Here is a 23,479-nt window from a genome sequence, read left to right as displayed (position 1 = left end):
TCAGGGATCTCTCTATTGGATGTCCACAGGGCTCCGTTTTGGGACCTATCCTTTGGAACATTCTCGTCAATGACCTCTTTACAATCAATTTGCCGGAGGGTTGCAGGTTGGTTGCGTATGCTGATGACATCGTGTTGTTAACGCACGCAAAGTCCCGTGTTGAGATGGAATGTAGAGCTACTGCGGCACTTCACCTTCTAGACGATTGGGCCATAATTAACAAACTTTCTTTCTCGCCCTCTAAGTCCAAGTGCTTACTATTAAAGGGTTCTCTTGTTAGAGCCCCTAATATCAAACTCGGAGACTGTAAGATCAAATTTGTCAACGAGTACACGTATTTAGGTGTTGTTCTCGATGTCGGGCTTACATTCAATGGTCATATTGGGAAAGCGTTAGATAAAGCTAAGGTTTCCTTTGGTCGTATTGGTCGCCTTTGTGGTCGCTCTTGGGGTTTGGGTTTCCATGAAAAACGCTTGGTATACGATGCTGTGTTTGTGAACTCTTTGACGTATGCATCTAGCATTTGGGGTCATCGTGTCGAATTAAAGACGGTCCGTCGTACATTAAATAGTGGTCAGCGTTTTCCTCTGATCGCTCTTACCCAGGCTTATCGCACTGCGTCTACTGACTCACTACAGATTCTTGCGGGTACATTGCCACTTGACTTGGTCGTCCAAATAAGAGCTGCTCGAGAAAAACTTCGTGGTGGGTTAGATGCTTCCGTCTCAGGCGTCCTTTTCCGTGCTCCTAATCAGTCACAGTGCGATGATCCTCGATTCTGGCAAAGTTTGAAGTCTGTTATTTTGAATTGTGCTATTTCGGCTTGGCAACTTAGATGGGATTGTTCCTCTAAAGGTAGACAAACCTATTTGTTTTTTCCGAGGGTCACTTCGCGCCTTGAGCGTGGTTGGCTGTCGCCTAGTTTTTGGACCAGTCAATTTTTAACTGGTCATGGCCACTTTAACGGCAAGCTCGCATCAATGGGCTTGGTATCTGAATCCTTTTGTCCGTGTTCTTTTCCGGAGCAGGATGCCGATAATATTCTGTGGTCCTGTCCTGGGATGGAGGCTGAGAGGAGGGTTCTGCTGGACAGCGTCAGGGGTTCTCTCATTGGCCCCCTACATCATGGGGATCTAATAATGAGTAAAGCATCGTTTAGAGCTTTCGAAAAGTTCGCGGAATGCTTTGGGAAGCTGTGTTCCCCTGGATGCTACTACTCCACTTAATTGCAAAAGCATTTATGTGTTGATTTATTATTATTTTTTTTTTTTATATTATATTCTGTGAATGTGTGTGTGTGTGAGTGTGCGTTTGCTTTTTAGGTGAGTGTATGCATTTGTGGTTTATGTGTGTGTGTGTATGTGTGTGTGTGTGTTTGTGTGTGTGTGTATATATATGTGTGTGTGTATGTGTGTGTGTGTGTGTGTGTGTGTGTGTGCTTGCGTGCTTATGCACGCATAATCATGCGTACATGTATGTTTACTTGAGGTGTGCGTGCATTCGCACGGCACATCTCAGGTTTTGTTTCCTACCGCATGCGCGCTTTATGTGTTCATGCGTTGTTGTTAATTTTGTACTTGGTTATGTACAGTGTGGTTATTTTATTAGAACAGTGATGTGCGGTTGTTCTTGTGCGATATTCATGAACAACCGTCTCGTTCTCCGACGAAAGGGTCTCTTGGACTGTATTCGTCGGGGGGGTGGTGGCCTCATGTTGAGGGCTTTAAGGGTCAAATTCCGTGACCTTTAAAGCGGGCTTAGAAATTAATTCTACTACCACTACCTCCTCTCCGTCTGCTACTCAACCTAATCCATCGGTTGCAGTATCTCCTGACGTTACGTTTGCTGATGTGTGTTCCGGAGCTGCTGGGAGCATGACACCTACTTCTACATACTACTCTTTCTACCACGAATGCTATGAGTAGTCCTCAGTGTCGTGATTCTACAGTGACCGTATTGCCTTCTTCTTCCCTTTCTGCTTTATCTCCGCTGGCAAGTCTTACGACTTCAAATCAGTCATTTCTTGTACCAAAAAGACTCACGCGCCCGACTGAGAGATAGAAAACTTCTAGTGTATTACCAAAACGTACGCGGTCACAGGACCAAGGTGGCCGCGTTTAATACAGCCATTTATTCTATTGTTGATGATATGGTGGCGTTAACTGAAACATGGTTAACGCCATCATTTTTTGATTCGGAGTTCTTTGATTCTTCGTGGACAGTGCATCGTCGAGACAAAGAGCAACGACGTGGTCGGGGAGTTTTATTTGCTTCTCGTGTCTGGTTGCGGTCTGTCAGATTGAAGAACTTCGAAACTCCTTCTGGCGAGGACTTATGGGTGAGAGTTGATTTTGTATTTGCGAGAATTTTTATCTGTGTTGTTTACATTCCGCCCGCTGCGAAAGACGATGTATGTATATAAGTTATTGTTTGCGAATATGATGATGGTACGTGATTTCATAATTGAACGTGACATATTGTTAATAATGGGTGATTTCAATTTGCCTAGTGCTAATATTCATGTCCGCAATAAATTTAATTTTGTGATTTCCTATTGCGACCTAGTACAGGTTGGTTCACCCATTAGTCCAAGTAAGCTTGATATTTTTTTGGTGAATGAATCCAATGTCTCAGCAACGATGATCCAATGCCCAAAAGGAACTGCGATCATCCCTGAGGACCTACATATATCATGATGCATTACAAATTGAGCTTCTGTTTCTATTTTCTGTGAGAGCTGTTTCAGCTTGTTCATCTGCTGGGGTTTCTTCATCACGGTGGAATTTTGCTCGTGTTGATTCTGAATTAGTTTATAATGAGGTTCGTTCAATTGACTAGCGCCAAATGTACCTCATGAATACTGGTGATGCTGTTGAATTTTTGTATAACACAATTTATAATATTTTTGACAGTTATGTTCCTCGGTTCGTCAGTTATCCTAATTCGGAACAACATCGTCGGGTATTTCCACCGTGGTTTGGATCCAAGCTTATTGCTGATGTTCGTGCAAAATGGTTGTCTCATAGAAGATGGAAACGTAGCCAATCATTTCGTGACTATGAGAAATTGCGGATTCTTAGGAAGATCGCGAAACGTGGTGTGAGTGAGCGTTATTCTCTCTATCACAAAGAGATAGAGAGTGCTATCGTAAGTAATCCTCACCACTTTTTCAGATTTATTAAGAGTAAGCATATTTCACATGGCCATGAGCATTCATTCTCATATAATAAAAAAAGTTGTGTCGGTCCTGAGATCGCAAACGCTTTAGCTAAATTATTTAGCTCTGTTTTTGATCAGAGATCACCATCCCTTGATGCTAATTTGGCATCCCAAATTGGCATTCCAAGGGTCTCGCTTGGAGATGTTAGGATGGCAATTTTGAAACTGAAGGGGTCTGTTGGGCCTGACGGTGTGCCCCCTGACGTATTAAAGGCATGCTGTAATTCGCTCTTAGAGCCTCTTCAGTTTATTTTTAACCATATTCTTAATTCTGATAATTATCCTGAAAAATGGAAATTATTTAGAGTCATTCCTATTCATAAAAGTGGCTCTAAAAATGAGGTTGAAAATTACAGACCTCTTGCTATCATCTCGGCTATTCCCAAAATTTTTGATAATATTCTTCACCGTTTGATTCAAAAGATTGTTGTGTGATGAGCAGCATGGTTTTTCACCATGTCGTTCCACTACCACTAATCTTGCCTGCTTTTCTTATTATACCATGTCTAAAGTTGACGGTGGTCAACAAGTTGATGTAGCCTACTTTGACTTTCGTAAAGCCTTTGATCTTGTCAATAGTGACGTTCTTATGATCAGATTAGCTGAAGTGGGCTTTTCTCCACGTCTTCTTAAACTCTTTGCTTCTTATCTTAGTGATAGGAAGCAATTTGTTAGATATGTTATTTATGAATCTCCTTCATATTTTACGCGATCTGGTGTAACTCAGGGGTCCACCTTAGGCCCTTTACTTTTTACTATAGTTATTAATAACCTCCCTAAAGTATTACGCAATGCTTCATGTCTCTTGTTTGCAGACTATGTTTATTTATTTATTTATTTTACAAAATCAATTAATCAAGCACACTCGTCTAACAGATTGCTCCAAAGCGACGAGTGTGCTAAAAAGATTAAGAAGTACAATAGTAAAAAATACAAGTAAAATAAACAAATTTCATATACAAATCAAATAAGGAAAGGATAACTAAATAAAACATGAAATCATAATAAAATCATAATTAAAAACACTAACTCAACCTTTCTAAATGGTCGCGACCTCCATAACTTAGGAATTGGTGCAGAGAACGAAGAGAGACATGACAAATGTCAATGGCACCATCCAGAGAATTTAAGAAACGGAGGCCGCGAGGAATGGGAGAATAACTAAATGCCACAGTTCTAGCCAAAGGAGTGTGAAAAAGGGGACGATGGCGGGTCCATACCACACTCTCTGGAGCATGAAGGCCCAACTCAGCCAGGATAGACGGACAGGAGATACAGCCTCTAAATATGGAAAACAAGAACTTGATGAGGGCAACACTCCTCCTGTGGTCAAAAGAAGTGTAGCCGACCATACCCATGACGAATTTTGATGGAAATAAGTATGGGTAAATCCCATATTGCTCCTTATAAAGCAGTCTGAGAAATCGTCTTTGGGCAAGTTCAAGCTTCACAGATAGAGACTTAGTGTAAGGATTCCAGATTATAGAGGCGTATTCCAAGATACTCCTAACTAGAGCATTGTACAGCAATCTCAAAACAGCGGGATTATGGTAGTGTCGAGAATTACGAAAGACAAACCCAAGCATTCGTGAGGCAGAGGAACACACAGAGTCGATATGAACAGAGAAATTTAGGTCACTCTAGAATGCAACCTCAAGATCAACAGTTGAATCGATCCAGTTCAATAAAAAGTTACCAACAAGATATGGAAAGGTACGATCGGGGGTGGATCTGGATCTGGAGTAACACATAACCTTGCACTTGGAGACATTAAGAGGCAAGCAGTTGGTTAACGACCAATCATGAAGAGCATTAAGATCATATTGTAAAAGCTCACAAGAACTATTAAAACTGTTAAATTATTCTTTGCTGTTAAGGATGAGAGGCAAGCCTCTCTCCTTCAAGCGGATATTAACGCTGTTTTAGAGTTCAGTTCCAGTTTAGGGCTTGAACTGAATACTAGTAAATGTGCCATTATGAGTTATAGACGTGCGAATTTGCTCTATTATCACGGATATTCCATTGGATCCGTGTTGTTGACGCGTGTGGAATCTATGGTCGACTTGGGTATCACTTTTGATCCTCAATTCACCTTTCACAACCACATCAAGACAGTCGCTGACGTTTCCTTTTTGTCAACTTGGATTTGTCATGAGATACGCTAGGTTATTCTCCAGCCCCTTGTCTTCTCGCTTGCTTTTCAACTCGCTTGTTAGAGGTAAGCTAGAGTATAATGCGATTGTGTGGAATCCGCATAAAGCAAACTACTCTCTAATTATCGAAAAAGTGCAAAAAGCATTTCTTCGTTTTCTATATAAGAAAGAGTATGGGTACTACCCATATCTCTATCCTACTCCTTTCCTTTTGGGCACGCTTGGGTATAATTCCCTTGAACTTCGGAGAAACTTCTCGTTCATTCGTTTCGTTCTCCAGCTACTGCGTGGTAATACGTCATGCCCGTTGTTGCTGGAGCAGTTGGGACTTTATGTCCCTAATAACTATGTGTGTGGTAGACATCATCATTTGATGGCTGTACCTCCTGCCCGCACAGTTATTTTTCGAATGGCTCCTATACCAAGAGCTATTCGACTTCTCAATGAAATCGTTGCTGCCGTCCCTGAATGCGATATTTTCCACCTAGGTGAGCGTAGATTATCGGATATTATTTTAACATATTTATCTGGTGACCTGAGCTCATCATTACTTTCTTAATTTGAATATGATGTATGAGTGGAATCTTAATCTACTCTCTTCATTTGGGCCTCGCTGTGATTTTATTTTTATTTATATTTTGTTTTATTTTATTTTACTTTTATAACGCGACGTTCTCCCGAGTGTCCCTTCAGTTGGTAGCGGTAGTAATCTTTAGGGTGGCACCAGTTACTTTACCGCGCCAACACCATACCCCTCTCGAGAAGTATCGAGAGCAGCTCTCTCTACATCCAGCCGTCAGCCGGGACAGACCTACCTCCAGCATCTCCGCCGAGCGTCTTCAGAGACGCCCAGAGATCGCCATCTTGTGTCCACACGAGGCAGTACGGAGTTTGTCTCCTGCCTCCCCCCTCCCGCTGCTGTGACCCGACCAGCGGTGCTTCAACGAGAAGACGACCGCAGAGCCAGCTTCCCGAGCCCGAGGAAGCTGTTATCAACGCAGACGACTTGCAGTCAGGAACCTCCCCGACTATATACAAATATATATAACTATCCCAAGGTTAGTCCACGATTCTACATAACTCGACTCTTGGAAGAATAACGACGTATAACGCCCTCTACACGACGCGCGTAAATCCGTTCGTCACACTTTTTCTTTTTCTTTCTCTTTATGTACATTTTTATGTACTATTTCTCTTTTGTTCAATATGAAACTAAGAATGTGATTTTTGATAATTACACCTTTGTACATTTATTCTTTTTCTTATTTATTTTTTTTATTTTTATTTTTTCATTTTATCATGTTTTTCTGCTTTTGCATTTTTGCTTTTTATTTTATGTATTTTATTTTTTATTTTTCTGTTTTTCATCATCAAATGTAGGCCATTGTGGCGCAATAGGTTCTTCAAAACTATGAAATAAATAAATATTAATTGCGACACTAAAAATAATGAAATATTTTTACTATGAAGATTTGAATAATTTATTAAGACTATTTCAATAATCATTTTTTCTTGTCCTGTTCTTATCGACCCAATCAATATTTATACACCACATGTAAGTCAACGTATTTCCTGCATGAAATGTATGACTTGTAATGACTTGAATGTAAATGTTTGAATTGAATCAACCTTTACTTTCTCGGCAACTATAAATTTAAGATCACGATATTGTTTATGCATATTTGCGATCATATTTTTTCACTTATTGGTATTAAATAATTGTTTATACCTATATTTAATTACCAGGCTGTCTAATTAATCTTTTCCGTGTACAAAATCAGCTCTGCTTCTTCGGGAAATCGCATTTCTACATGACCACAGAGTAATCGGATGAATCTCAAAATCGCAGTTGTGTTTATATCGCTGCTATTTAATGATAATATGTTTTTACATCTTCGCTACAATAAACTATCTCACCTAAATAATGATATCTTAGTTTATTGATTTTTGCTTTTGTAAATTGAGTGTTCTTTTATATTACTTCATTGAAAATATGTGCACATTGATGATAGTACACCCAAATCATCATTCAAAATCGATTCAATCGTGTGAATCATTAAGCATTTTAAAGCAATAAGGATCAAAAAGTCACCCTCTTAAGAAATGTGGTTAAACGAATATTTTTTCATAATTATAATAATAGACCTTTGTAGTTAGATATTTTGAATAATATTTTGAAATGATGATTTTACTCGAAAAATTTTAATATTTGTATAAACTATGTATTTAATGCAGATTTATCACGAGTATTTATGAAAACATTAAAAAGATCCTAACGTCGAGAACAAGATTTAAAAAAAATAATTTAGGATTTGCCTTACCTGCCCATGCATTCAAGACGTGACTTCCGGAATGTGTATGTATGTATTATGTCCCTAGTTAAAATATATTTTCCCTATCCTTATGACGAATTTGTAGTCCAATTGGTTCAATTGGATATATTTAATTACACAGGCGAAAATACAATTTCACTAGCATTCCTTAGTAATTTTATAAATTTTGACAGTTGAGTGGTAACAGTGTTGCCATTTTTCCAATATCATTCACTAGGAAGAAACGTTAACGATGATTGATTGATCATCGAAATAAGAACAGATTTTACTTTTGTAAAAGGTTTACTTTGTTTCGGCGTCCTGTCAATTATGATGAAATAAATCAATCCTTATTCCTAATCATAAATTGAGATTTTGGTAAGGAAGCATAATAAGAATTTTATACTTACTCTACTGTGGATATTCTGCATGGATATTCTTCTACTTTTGGGTACACTTTGTAAGAGATATATGTATGTAATTAAAAGCATCAGGATGAAAATAATACGATAGTGTTATTTTTTTGTAAATTCAATTTTATTTACATTTATAAAAGCAAAAAATCATTTCTGAACAATTAACGGTGATAATATAATGAAAAACATAAGATTACAAATAATACGAAATTGTACTTTTTTTTTGACAAATTCAATTTTATTAACAAATATAAATGTAAAACATCAATTAAAATTGGACACACAGGTACAAATGCGATCAAAATCACACCACATTAACAAAATATAAATTCAAAACCCATTACAAATAAAAGGTAAATTGCAAACGCTATTTTTACTTGAAATTAAATAGGTTACGCTCTTTTGCAAATTTTATTTTTATTTATTTATTTAAATTAATCATGCACAATCGTCTTCCAGATTGCTCCAAAGAAACTAGTGGACTACACAGTTTAAGATATGTACAAAAATTATAGTAAAAACATGATTATTATACATGTTTACAATTAACATATATGTAGATTGCCATCAAACCCATACCAAATAAATTTGCTTTATATTTTGAAAAAAATCATACATGCTGTTTTTCAAATGGAATGAATTCTACCTCAAACACATAAATAAGAGATACACATACGTATATATTCATACATAAATACAACAAGAAAAATCGCACACACCTACATACGTGTAAATTTAATTAGTGGAAAATGTACAGGTCTTTAAAGTTCCATTTGCAGACGAATACAACTTTTTATATACGTAGGTATATTTGTTCACATCTATTAACCACAAAATCTTCATACAAATATAATATATAATATGTATATTATAAAGAATTTGTTTGGTGAGTAGTTGGGAAATATATTTGTGGTCAAGCGAAGGTTTTGGTACAAATGTTGTGTCACTATGACCCAGTTTGACAAAAACTACATACAAATATTACATACACAAATGATAATATAAGAGGCATGGCGACCGCAACTCCATCACTGATCTTATTCACAATGGCAATGTTTAACTGATATTCTCTTTTTTTCTTCATAAACATATTATTCAACATTAAATCTATGAATGTAATGTAGTTTAAAATTAAGTGAAAACTGTTTGGCAACAGTTCCATAACATTTAATAAATACTGTAACGCGACGTTCTCCCATCGTCCCATAGGGCAACACTCGCCTTTTATTTCGAGTGGCCACCCAGGGAAAAGCCAGAGATCTATCACCCTCCATGCTGAAGAACCGCCGCGAGGTCGAGTGTAGCATCACTCCCTCCCCTGAGTTCCAGCACAACGTCCCCTGCATTCCTCGCGCCGTTTCCGGAGAAACCTCAGCCGTGAGAGGAACGAGAAGACGACCGCAGAGCCAGCTTCCCGAGCACGAGGAAGCTGTTATCAACAAAGACGACTTGCAGTCAGGAACCTCCCCGACTATATACATATATATAACTATACATATATATATAACTATCCACATAACGTTTCTACATAACCCGACCCTTGGAAGAATAACGACGTATAACGCCCTCTACATCACGCGCGCGTAAACCCGTTCGCCACAATACGTTTGGTAAAAGCTCCATAACATATGTATAAAAAAGGTTACGTAAACGGCTACGAGGAGCGAAAACCACCATACAATACACTCAATCATTGGGTTATTATGGTTGAAGCTGGTTCATCTTTGCCAGGATTAATGAATAATATGTTGTTTCTTTTATATGTATACCTATGTATGTTTTATACACCAGAAACACTTGGCAAAGTTAGAGAACGCCATATTATTTATGGGTGAGAGAAAAGAACGCCTCACAAAATACACAAACAAAGAAAATAAAGAAAACTATTGTAAGATCATTCTAAGAAATAAATTTTACCGCCTAATCGCCAATAAAATACCTTTATGTCAAGACAAATCCAAGTTGACGAAAGGAAACGTCAGCGAAATTAGATCACGTGTATTGTACTGAAACAAGACCGTACAATCAAGGTGCTCGTTTGACAGCCTACGAACAAGTTCACGAAAAAAATCCTTCTACTTTAATTGTAGATAGTATGGTGGCGGCATTAATGAAAACGAGGAATATTACAGCCGTAATCGTGGGAGCTGATAGGGTGGCAGCTAATGGTGATACAGCAAATAAAATCGGTACTTATCAAATTGCCGTGCTTGCAAAGCATCACTCGGTGCCATTTTACGTAGCCGCTCCTTTGACCTCAATACATATGTCAATTGTAAGCGGAGATCATATAAAAACAGGTGAAAAACCTGAAAAAGAAATGACCCACATCGGAGAACATAGAATCCTGCTGCATTAATAGCTGGAATAATCACTGAAAAAGGATTGTTTCTTCCACAAAATTTACAGGATACTGTTAGTCTTCTAAAAAAGACTGAATAATTATATCCAAAGGATGTTCAGTTTGAGTACACATCGTTACAATTTATATTATTAAAATATATTTAATGTTATAGTCGTACATAAATGAAAGTTTGTTTTTATATATGTACATACATACCTATATTTTATAATAGATAATTCGTTTTTGATGGTTTTTGATCTTTCCAGTGATATGTTAAACAAGACAAATCATCTTAATCAGTATGAAAACAAAGCTCTGCATCCATCGCAAGAGAATAATCTTACGAATAATTCAAGTCAAATACAGCACGAATGTACACATGCGAAACTCGAAACGAGTATCGCCGTATGAATTAGCCAGTAAAGATATTATAAAAAGTCTAACTGAATCAACGTGCCGTGAAAACCACCATAAAATGCACTCCATGACTGCCGTACTCTTAAAGTGAAGTAATCTTCCTTTTTTCAAATAAGTGACTCGTATCCATTGACATAAAAAAACATACACTTGAAACAAATATTTGGTTTCATTTGGCAGAAAGGTAACGAAAATGGGGCAAACCTCAGGACACGTCTACGATGACGTGCCGCAACTCCCTCTTCTGCGGTGGAAGGAGGCGGGCTTAAAAATCTAAGCTGGTCGGCCTAATTTCCGTTGGTCAAGTGTCCAGATTGGAGATTGTAATTGTGACCATTTATTTAACATCGATTGTAGATTTGTAACCATTACAATCGCTCATAGGTTGTAATGGTTACAAAGAAAGGAATTCATTGTGGGTGACTAGCTAATATGAATAAACACTATTCGAAAATGTGGATTCAACCCCCACTCCCACCCTGTACGTCGGTAAACGTAGCGACCTGAAGAGTGGATATGGATGGAAATCAGATCACGATTTTCAGTCACTGAACCAAAAGGGGGAAAGAAACCAATAACAATCTTGTGGAAATGGTATATGGAGGCGAAAACAAGGTTACTAACAAAACCCTGTGGGAATTACATGGAAGTTTAAGAATTAGTAATTGCAGATAGACGATTTCGAAAATGCATTACTTGAAACATCTGAAATACAGCGGAATCTTTCACTTAATTATAAAATCAGTCAAATGACAAGACCCGCAAGTTTGATTACATATTTCCAACAAAAACACCAAAAGATTTATTAAAAATTACAGACCGCCAAAGAAATATTCAACGCTCTTATTCAAGTTACAATAACGTCTTGGCAACCATTAAACCAAATATTAGGTATAATGATTTTCATACATCCGATGGATTTTCATACACTCCGGTGGAAGTTATATCCAAAAGAGACTACAACGTGATCCTTCTATCGCAGCTTGAATACGATTTTTTTTTAAATATTTTTAATTTAAATTGCAAAGTAATTTAGATCAGCGTGCTACAGATCTATGTACATATATTGTGTGAGAAGCGATCTGGGTAACTTGCTACATGCATCAAAAGAATATTAAGAGAGAAAAGGTCTCAAATGTCGAGTCCTAACTCCGGTGTCGCCGATGCTAGCCATGTCTTGCAGAAAATGTAATGCTCTGCGGAATACTAATATGAATGAAGAAAATTAGACTTTTAAAGTATGTATGCAGAACCTTCGAACTCGGACACGTTCAACTATGACGCGTTGGCTTCGACCGATTTCGTTTTCATGCGATGGAAGGGACATTTTCTAGTACCCGATCACACAATTAAGGATATAACTGGTGCTTCGTTTGCACGATTTTATTACATATGTATTCAAAAGTCGGCAGTTAGATGGAAGGTGTGGCAAACAGTCACCCGACAACCAAAAATTCAAGTAATGTAGCTAGGTTATCCAGGAACGAGTGGTGCTTATTTTAAGGACCGGATCACAGTTCCATTCGAGTTAGCAGAAATTTATACAGAAAAATTAGTCCACATGCTGTACTCGTTCATGGATTATAAACGATAGAGAATGAGATTCATTAAAAATGACAATGCGCGATAAGATACCATCGAGCGCATAAAATAAGTATTTCGAATGCCACAATTTGCAGATATTTTTTGTCTTGCAAAGTAACACATTTCATACGTCTAGTTGTCAGCGGATTAGTTTTGGCAGTACGACGCAGAAAATTCAGGAAAAAGTTACATCCAGAAGAGACTACAACGTGATGTACGAAGACGTCATGATAGGTCAAGACGATCCTTCTATCGCAGCTTGAATACGACCTTTTTTTAAATATTTTTAATTTAGATGCATACTCGCGTGATGTTGGATACGTCGTTTTAGTTCCTGATAGTGCTGTTTTAATTTCAAAAGTACAATACTTCTTTCGAGATCTTTCGGCTGCTTATGAACAGTGCCGTCTGGGTCGCCACGCACCAGTGGCGCGAGTTTCTAAAGATGGTCTTTATCGAGTTCCTTGCACATCTCGCAGTGAACCTCTCGATGACTGGTTCAATGCATTACCTGAAAATACTTCAACGGAAATTCTCAAATTATACCATCAGGTAAACTTTCATTTCACCATGTTTTGTAGAAATTTACGATATATTTTATGATAAATAATATATGTATTCTTTGAAATTCAGATATGTCGAGGAATATTAGCTCCTGCGTTGAGTAATGTGCTGCTGGACCGTACTTTACTTAATGGTGAAGGTTCAGGGGGAGCTCGACCACCACCCCCCGCTACTCCTACGGAGAGACCTGCTCCTTCACCTATGGCACCTCCTTCTACGCCTGATCATCCTCCTACACCTACTGCTCAACAAAGTGATCATGGTGAGCTTAAATTTTAGATTTGTCAAATATGCAGCCTCTTTTTCACAACCGTTCCATTGAATATAAATATTTTGTCATTACTTATTCAGAAGCAGATGGTAATTCCAATCCAGCTAATGCACCTGTCGGATCATGTATAAGTGAAAGTGTTGGAAATGATGATGAAGAGGGTAATGCTCCATGTATCGTTGTGTACCTGATTGAACCGTGTTTGGGTGGTGATCGTCGTATCGCTTGTCTTGCTATGCTACGTTCCGACAACCGAACCAACTAGAAATTCGACTATTTCATGATATGTCAAATATAAATTTGGTCACGTTCAAATTTGTTGTGACTGATTTTCTTTATTATGGAACTAATTATTCAATGGATAAAAGTTAATGAAAATCCTATGCATGTGATGATCGCAAAGATAATGAATTCTATGTAAACGATATAAAAAAAAATTAAAAAGAAACATTTATTTTAATTTTATATAGTTGTGTGCAAAGTTTATTCACATACATTTTTTCAGTAACAAAATCACCGTTTCATAATTCGCACAAGCCACCGCTATTTGCAGTCGGATAAGTTGTAAAAAAGAACCAATCACACAAAATCACCAACAAACTGATTTTGCAGGCGACCCTAGTCCAACTATTATAATATCGCGTATGCAAAATATATGTATAATATTAGTAAAACTCACTATAGTTTAGAGAATAATTCGTCAAAATGACTTTCGTGTTGAAACACGCAACATTAGACTTTCCGACCAAAATATTTACGATGATCTAGGTCGTCTATCTCTGTGCAGTAATAGAAATTGCATAGACGATGACGACGTTTATGACGATTGTTACATTGAGCCGTCAAATATATTCGAACCGAGTATTGCGAGAAGATTAGTTGAAGCCGATTATACATATGTATACCGTCCCCATGTTCGGTATATAATCTACATCTTTCGATGAATGATTCAACGCGTTCTAGTTTGTGATTTGAAGGTTGTCTCTCGCGCCGTCGATTCGATTAGACATGTTAATGTGTCGGCAAAAAAAAATTACCTAGACTATTAATGATAAATTATATCACAATCAAAGATGGAGTAATGGTGTCAATAGAGAATAAATAAAAAGTAATTAAAGTAATAAAGGTGGCCACCGCAACTCCATCACTTTGGGATTTAAATGCTACTCCCTACAATCCAGAGGCTAGCAAAAATAGCGACGTACTTTTAATACCCATGGGGCAAAACATTTAGAAAGGAGAGCTTTCCGACAAGAACAATGGCGGAACATATGTACATATGTAATTGCAGAGCGGAGCGTGACAACTGAACCATCGTAGAAAGTGCCAGGACCATAAATAGATATATGTATATAGAATAACATAAGTTATTCTATAATAAGTTCTTCTATATCTATGGCCAGGACGATACTTCTTACTAAAGACCCGTCAGAGAACCATATGAGGCATGGGTTGGAAAAGCTTCAGACCTAAATAGCAACCGGTGAAGAGGTTCCCCAAAGTATCGTAATAACAACTCGACAACAATACTCATTGCCAAATGATGACATAGTTTACTGTAAGTTTAATCAGCTTTATAAGATCGAGCCAATAACGCCGAGTATGTGGGAGAACATTTTGAAAAATGTTCCGTAGTTGTGTGTCTGTGGCTTTTAAAAATTCCTGCTGCCGGTGAAGCAAATATTAAAATTGGTAGCCCAACAATTAGGACGTCCAGAAGGACGAATCATATTTTCCACCAATGTAACAGCGAAAAAAGAACATGTGCGACGAGCACAGTTAGCTGATGTGTGTTTAGACACTCGCCTTTGTAATGGACATACACACAACTACGCAGTATGGATGGTCTCTAGACTGGTACAACTGTCGAGTCAAAGATTCCTTAAAAATGACAATGCGCGATAAGATACCGTCGAGCGGATAGAAAAAGGATTTCGAATGCCACAATTTGCAGATATTTTTTGTCTTGCAAAGTAACACTTTTCATACGTCTAGTTGTCAGCGGTTTAGTTTTGGCAGTACGACGCAGAAAATTCAGGAAAAAGTTACATCCAGAAGAGACTACAACGTGATGTACGAAGAAGTCATGATAGGTCGCAGCTTGAATACGATTTTTTTTAAATATTTTTAATTTAGATGTAAAGTAATTTAGATCAGCGTGCTACATGCATCAAAAGAATATTAAGAGAGAAAAGGTCTCAAATGTCGAGTCCTGACTCCGGTGTCGCCGATGCTAGCCATGTCTTGCAAAAAATGGAATGCTCTGTATACATAAATACATAAATAAAGAAAATTAGACTTTTAAAGTATGTATGCAGAACCTTCGAACTCGGACACGTTCAACTATGACGCGTTGGCTTCGACCGATTTCGTTTTCATGCGATGGAAGGGACATTTTCTGGTACCCGATCACACAATTAAGGATATAAATGGTGCTTCGTTTGCACGATTTTATTACATATGTTTTCAAAAGTCGGCAGTTACCATTAAAGGATATTATTAATATACCATTAAAGGATATATAAAAATATGTTTATTTATTTTATTAGGGGCTGCGCCCCCGACAGAGGCCCCGTAGGTTGCGCCCCTTGCGACGCCCCTGATATTGGCCCCATGTGGGCTGCGCCCCCTTCGGCGGGGTCCCATGGGGGCTGCGCCCCCGGTGGAGCCCCATCTGGCTGCACTCCCTGCAGGGAATTTGAATCCTTTGAATCGAAAAAAAAATAAATCGAACGTGTTATTCCCACCCAACGACCGACCACTCAAACAACGGTTGACCACGTAGCGACGAAGACACAAACATTAGTGTTTCATATAGTACATGTATTAAATACTATATTAAATAATAAAAACAAAGACTTTAAAGTATTTGTTTTTATTATATTGCTCATATTTAATGAGAAATTATTTTTTTTGTGACTCGTTACAAGAAAAGTAACTAGTCACATTTCGGATTCTCGACAAGAAAACTTACCAATGTATTTTTACCGATATATTTTACGACGAAGAATCAATCGTCGAGTAAAAATCCAGTAAAGGGATATCTACTCGATGGTGCCGTCGAAAGGTATGCATTCTACCAGCACGACCAACACAAGGCTGGCTACCGACTTTGAGCCTCACCATGAGCAACACATAAGCGAATTCCCTATAAGTGACAATCCCGAAGTTGGGGACGAAGAAAGCTACAGTCCCGATGAAAAGGAATGCTTTTTCAACAACAAACACAAAGTGGTAATGGCGAATAGAATATCTACAGAATAGCGCCTGATATCTGCAGGGCAGTTTTATTCTTCATGTGAATGATATTCTGATTTGAATATGACAAATTGGAATCAGAAGATAGTGTGATTTTTTGTTTAGTGTAGTTAATTTATCTATGTACGTACATAGTAACAATAGATAAAGTTTTTTTTTTTTTTTGCAATTCGATCTTGAGCTTATCAGATACCCAATCATCGCTCCCTGGAGATACAAACGAAGAGTCAACCATCGGCTCGGGAATGAGTTGTTGTGGAAAGACAAATTATATATTTTTTCCATACACTAATTAGAAAACCTGTCGTGTCATCATTGTTTATTCATATAAATTCACATGTATATCGTACTGAAAAATGTACCAAAATCACATTATCAATGTACATATTAAAAAAACAACACTTTATAGTAAACATTTTCTTATTTCTTGAGACACATTGTAAGGAGTTCGCGATACCGAAAATGTTATTATTTATAGCGTTATTCCGAGCATATAATTTAACAATATGTATCGGAAAACAGAAAAAAATTACAGACAAAGATATAATTGACCTTAATGCCTTAAAGTAAAAATATCCAAGACGAGTATTTTTAAATTTGCCAAAACATGCGATCAGTCGTAATGATTTACATTCCAAAAGTGAGCAAACTTTCTTGCACAGATTCAAAGCTGAACATTCAATAATTCGCCCCAGCCACCGCTATTTGCAATCGGATAAGTTGTAAAAAAGAACTAATTACACAAAATCACCAACAAACTGATTTTGCAGGCGTCCCTAGTCCAACTATTATAATATCGCGTATGCAAAAAATATAATATAGTAAAACTCACGTGTGCAATTTAAAGAATTTTTCCACACCTAGCGGAATGCAACATGTAAATTTCAGCGAATTTTAAAACGGCGGTTTAGAGAATAATACGTCAAAAAGACTTTCGTGTTGAAACACACAACATCAGAATTTCCGACCAAAATATTAACGATGATCTAGATCGTCTCTGTGTGCAGTAATAGAAGTTGCATAGACGATGACGAAGTTTATGACGATTGTTACATTGAGCCGTCAAATATATTCGAACCAAGTATTGCGAGAAGATTAGTTGAGGCCGATTATACATATGTATACCGTCCCCATGTTCGGTATATAATCGACATCTTTCGATGAATGATTCAACGCGTTCTAGTTTGTGATTTGAAGGTTGTCTCTCGTGCCGTCGATTCGATTAGACATGTTAATGTGCCGGCAAAAAAAAATTACCTAGACTATTAATGATAAATTATATCACAATCAAAGATGGAGTAATGGTGTCAATAGAGAATAAATAAAAAGTAATTAAAGTAATAAAGGTGGCCACCGCAACTCCATCACTTTGGGATTTAAATGCTACTCCCTACAATCCAGAGGCTAGCAAAAATAGCGACGTACTTTTAATACCCATGGGGCAAAACATTTAGAAAGGAGAGCTTTCCGACAAGAACAAAGGCGGAACATATGTACATATGTAATTGCAGAGCGGAGCGTGACAACCGAACCATCGTAGAAAGTGCCAGGACCATACATAGATATATGTATATAGAATAACATAAGTTATTCTATAATAAGTTCTTCTATATCTATGGCCAGGACGATACTTCTTACTAAAGACCTGTCAGAGAACCATATGAGGCATGGGTTGGAAAAGCTTCAGACCTAAATAGCAACCGGTGAAGAGGTTCCTCAAAGTATCGTAATAACTACTCGACAACAATACTCATTGCCAAATGATGCCATAGTTTACTGTAAGTTTAATCAGCTTTTATAAGATCGAGTAAAAACGCTGAGTATGTGGGAGAACATTTTAAAAATGTTCCAAATTCAGTACTGTGGCTGTTAAAATATCCTGCTGCCTACGAAGCGAATATTAAAATTGATCCAGAAGGACGAATCATATTTTCCACCAATGTAGCAGCGAAAAAAGAACATGTGCGACGAGGGCAATTAGCTGATGTTGTTTAGACACTCGCCTTTGTAATGGACATACACACAACTACGCAGTATGGATGGTCTCTAGACTGGTACTCCTGCCGAGTCAAAAATTCCTTAAAAATGACAATGCGCGATAAGATACTGTCGAGAGGATAGAAAAAGTATTTTTCAAATGCCACAATTTGCAGATATTTTAGTCTTGCAAAGTATCATTTTCGAAAATCGCTGACAATGGCAATATGTGACGAGCAATCTAGGTGAAAAAGTATTCGGTTACAAGCGCGAATGAAAGGTGACAACCATATTAAGATATGTAGTACATTAAAAGTACCAAAGACCCAATGACACGTTTCAATATTACATACATTTATAATGAGCTGTTCGTAAGCGGTCCCAATGCTCACGTCTGAAAAGGTGGATGTGAAATAACCGATTACGCTCTTATTCAATGGATGAACAAATATCAAAATCACCCCATTGAAGATGAGACTGGCGAGCATCGTCAAACTAACGGTGCCAGAGATGAGGATAGTCCACTTTGGAAATTGAACCTACATACATATACATATATACCTACATGTGCACATGTGAATGATCACGTCAATGGCTTTTAATAATTTCGAATCCCACTATGTGAATTCACACAGTAGATTTATTTATAGTAATAGTAGACCAATATTTAAATATAATTGGTCGTATTGGCGTCTCACGACATACGAATCGATTTACTAATATGCAGGTAACTGTAAATTTCTTTGTACAAAATAATCACAAAAACTTTGAAAACAAAATAGACCACACGTGAATGGGTGCGGCGCCTCGCAGATGCCAAATGTTAAAAATGAGATACATTCATACTACAGTGAATTTCCCATAGAGTCTGGAAATGATGATGATGAAAAAGTTCCATTTGTGGCTCGGCATGATACTATGTAGATGTGAATGTCATGCCGAGTTTCCAGGAAGTGCTCCAAACGGTTATAATCTATAATAACAATTTTTCTTCCTAGACATTTTCTTCCTTCAAAGTCGTTTGACATTTACACAAAATAGGTAGGATGTTTGTTTTCAAAAAACCCCCAATTTAATAAAAATACATAAATCACGCTTGAGAGTACATAGGTGCGGCGCCTCGCAGATACCAAATTCTAAATTATAAAAGAAAAATCCAGCGAATCCACTGGAGAATCCGATGAAACGATGACGATGATGGACGTGTGTCGTTTCTTGACGTATGTACATACAGCGATGGTACAAACCTCATCACGAGCGACAATGCATCAGCAGTTCTGGATCGGCTGGCAGTACGGGTTAATTTTCAGGAAAAGACCGCCTTTTTTCCAGTCTCCGTCTGTTATCAGCAATGATCTGAAATAGAAACGTCAATCAAATGAGTACAAAGAAAAAGCCAAACTAAAACACATAGCAAAGTTTATCAATCTCTCGATTTTCGAAAATACCTGATGATATTTAGATATAACTTCAGCAAATTTTATCAGCAGTTCAGGATCGGCTAGAAGCACACAGCTTCATTTTCAGGAAAATACCCCATTTTTTCCAGTCTCCCTTTGTTATCAGCAAACGATCTGAAATAGAAACATCAATCAAATGAGTACAAAGAAAAAGCCAAACTAAAACACATTGTAGATAAGTTTAACAATCTCTGGATTTTCGAAGATACCTGAAGATATTTGTACACAACTTCAGCAAACGGTATCTGCAGCTGTTCTGGATCGGCTGCAAGTAAAGCTTCATTTTCAGGAAATGACCGCGTTCTTTCGAGACTCGGTTTGGTATCAGCAACGATCTGAAATAGAAACGTCAATCAAATGAGTACAAAGCCAAAGTCAAACTAAAACACATAATTAAGTTTAACGATCTTTGGACTTTCGAAGATACCTGATGATATTTGGATACAACTTCAGAAAATTTTATCAGCAGTTCAGAATCGGCGGGAAGTACAGCTTCAGTTTCAGGAAATGACCGCGTTCTTTCGAGACTCTGTTTGGTATCAGCAAAAATACTATAATTTTTGACTAGGGTAACCAGCCATTTTATACAACAGACTTTTTAAAGAGAAAAAATCTAAAAATATATCCTATGTTATAAATTGTCGCTAAATTTAAAATAAAATAGATTTTTTGCCTAGGGTATCCAGCCTTTTTATACAATAAAATTATTTTTTTTGTGAAAAAAATTCCCATCATCTTTATGATATAAATGATTGCGAAATTTAAAACTTTTGTTGTATAAACAGATCGGTGGCCTTAGTCAAAAAATTATCATATTTTTAATTTTGCAATAATTTATGACATAAAGATGGAAATAATTTTAGATTTTTTCTCTTAAAAATTTTTTTTGTATGAAAGGTCTGGTTAAATCTAGTCCAAAAAATTATTTTATTTTAAATTTTGTCATCATAGCATAAAAACGATGAGAATATTTTTAAATTTCATTTCTAACTTGAAAAAAATTTGTGTATAAAAAAAGGTTGGCTACCCTAATAAAATTTCATCTAATTTTGTCGCATAAAAAAAGTTTGGTTACCCTAGTCCAAAAATTTATTTGATTTTAAATTTAATTATTTATAGCTTAAAGACGATGGAATATTGCTTAGATTTATTTTCTCACTTCGAAAATATTACTGGATATGGAAAATTCGAAAATATCGGGTGTAGATATCGGTATTGTGAACGTAGCCAATAAAGCTACATACAATAATAGCCCCCTTTACACAGTCGTTCTATCGCGCGTGAAACAGCTAATCGTGCGCGTGTAAAGATCTTGGACCGGGAAGGGATAAACTCAGCAGTCCTGCGCGCAATCGTGTGGCTTGACGTTGTCATTACACAGACAATTCTTTCGGGCGCGCTTTTGTTACAAGATGGCGGACTTACGCACGTGGAGTAAAGAATTGATTGTGGAATTACTTTTAATGTACCAGTCTTTTCCGTGCCACTGGAAAATTAACTCAGAGGAATATAAAAACAAAAATCTGAAAGAGGAAGCTTATAAAAATATATTTTTATACTTTTTAGCGGCAGCTCAGAGCTCAGCGACGCGCACCCGCCGCGATGGCCGCTGCACTTCTGCCGGAAAATGGCGGCGAACATTGCGGTCCGCATTGGCACGAACTCAGAGCTGAGAGCCCAGCGACGTGCACTCACCGCGATGGGCGCACCACTTCTGCCGACTGCGAGCAGCGCTTCCGATGTAATGGCTGGGAGTGGGGGTTCACCCACGGCGATAGCGATTGGTCGAATATGCGAACGACGCAGCTCATTTCGACGCACACGCCAACACCACTAATCGACATGCCCGTACACTAGGGCTGCCATACGTCCGCGTTGACAGGGACATGTCCCAGTAGGCTTGGGCATAGTAGTTCGCAAATCAGATCTCTCAGTTTAGTTCGCCGCTCCTAAACGAACTAGTTCGCTCTTCTAGTTCGTCAGCTCCCAGCTCGAATCAGTGAAAGGCAGATCGTTCGCTCGTTCGTTCGCTCGCAGATCGTTCACTCGCAGATTGTTCGCTCGTTTTGGCTCGATGAAAGAATAACACATGACGCAAAAAAGAAAACAAAAATAATCAATTTTTTTATATTTTTTTAGAAATAATCAACAATTATATTACTATTAGGTACTGGTTAGTTCTTGTAAAAAATATCACTTACACTTATAAAGTTGTTACCTAACAATTAAACATAATGACTTGTTTGAGTGAGATCGTATGTATAAAAAAAAAATAAAATGGAAAAATAATATTACATATTACTGTGTAAAAATATCAATTTGGACACTTTATTCGATGACAATAGTGTTCTACGTTCATTAAGGACTTGACCCGTCGCTGAAAAAACGCGTTCGCAGGGCACAGATGTTGCTACGGCACAAAATCTTTTCAAAACATACGCGTAAACGTGAGGGTATATCAAACGACGTTCATGCCACCATTGAAGCGGATCTTCTTTACGATTTAGATACTCTTCATTTAGGTATTTATCTAATTCGCGAATGCCAGCAGCAAGCTGGTTATCTGGCCTAGTAATTTTTTGTATTTCTTGGTCGTATTCATCCCATATGCAGCTATTTTTATTACTAGGTATAGATGTTGATGCGTCGCTGGAAGTAGGAACAGCCTCTGGAGTACCCCCTTGAACTAATTGTACTTGGCCGATTTTATTTCTAAGGGCTTGTACTACCATTTCACAGGCTCTTTGATTTTTGAATCCCCTCGTCTTAAATCGAGGATCCAAAATCGTACACTCTGCGTATAACATATTCTTCTCTATATCTTTTAAACGATCTTCCATGCCTTTCTTTAGCAGAGACTGCACATCAACTATTTTTGTATTGTAAGAAACATGTTTTTGTAAAAAATTTTTTAGTAAATTACACAAAATTATTATTTTAGATAAAGTGACGTTTTTCTCGGCACTTATTTCTACGGTAATCTCGTAGAATGGACTGAGTAACGGTAAAACTTCCTCTATGACTTCCCAGTCCCCTTCATTTAAAGTTAAATCGGGGCGTAGAAGTGCAACGGTAGCAATCACTGCATCCTTTACCTGTACTATTCGCTTGAGCATGTCAAAAGTGGAATTCCAGCAGGTTTGTACATCCTGCTTGAGCTTAAGAACAGGCAAATTCATTTGCTGCTGCGTAGCAGTCAATTTATGTTTTCCTTGTGTGCTACGATTAAAAAACTCGACAATATTTTTAACTCTTCCCAAAACGTCACATATCTTTTTCGTAGCTTCTTGTACAACAAGATTTAGAGAGTGAGCGAAACATGAGATGGACCGCCAATCACCAAGTCTAACAGCAGATAAGATATTTGCTGCATTATCGCTAACAATGGCAGCAACTGTGTGTGAAATGTTCCACTCCGCCATAACAACTTTCATAAAGTCGCACAAGTTTTGACTAGTATGTCGCTCTTTATAATTGATACAACCAAGTAATACTGAGTGAAGT

The 23,479-nt window shown here is 37.5% G+C and overlaps 1 long non-coding RNA gene and 1 pseudogene across 1 annotated transcript in view; both read left to right on the top strand.

Moving 5' to 3' along the window:
- Positions 1 to 23,479, top strand: part of LOC143921118 (uncharacterized) — a 607,092-nt gene that overhangs the window by 129,886 nt on the left and 453,727 nt on the right. The window lies entirely within an intron of this gene.
- On the top strand, positions 9,729 to 10,459 carry LOC143922785 (methylthioribose-1-phosphate isomerase pseudogene; annotated as a pseudogene).

This window comes from Arctopsyche grandis, chromosome 2 (assembly GCF_051622035.1).
Source record: "Arctopsyche grandis isolate Sample6627 chromosome 2, ASM5162203v2, whole genome shotgun sequence".
NCBI lineage: Eukaryota > Metazoa > Arthropoda > Insecta > Trichoptera > Hydropsychidae > Arctopsyche > Arctopsyche grandis.
This window is presented reverse-complemented; position numbering and strand designations above follow the sequence as displayed.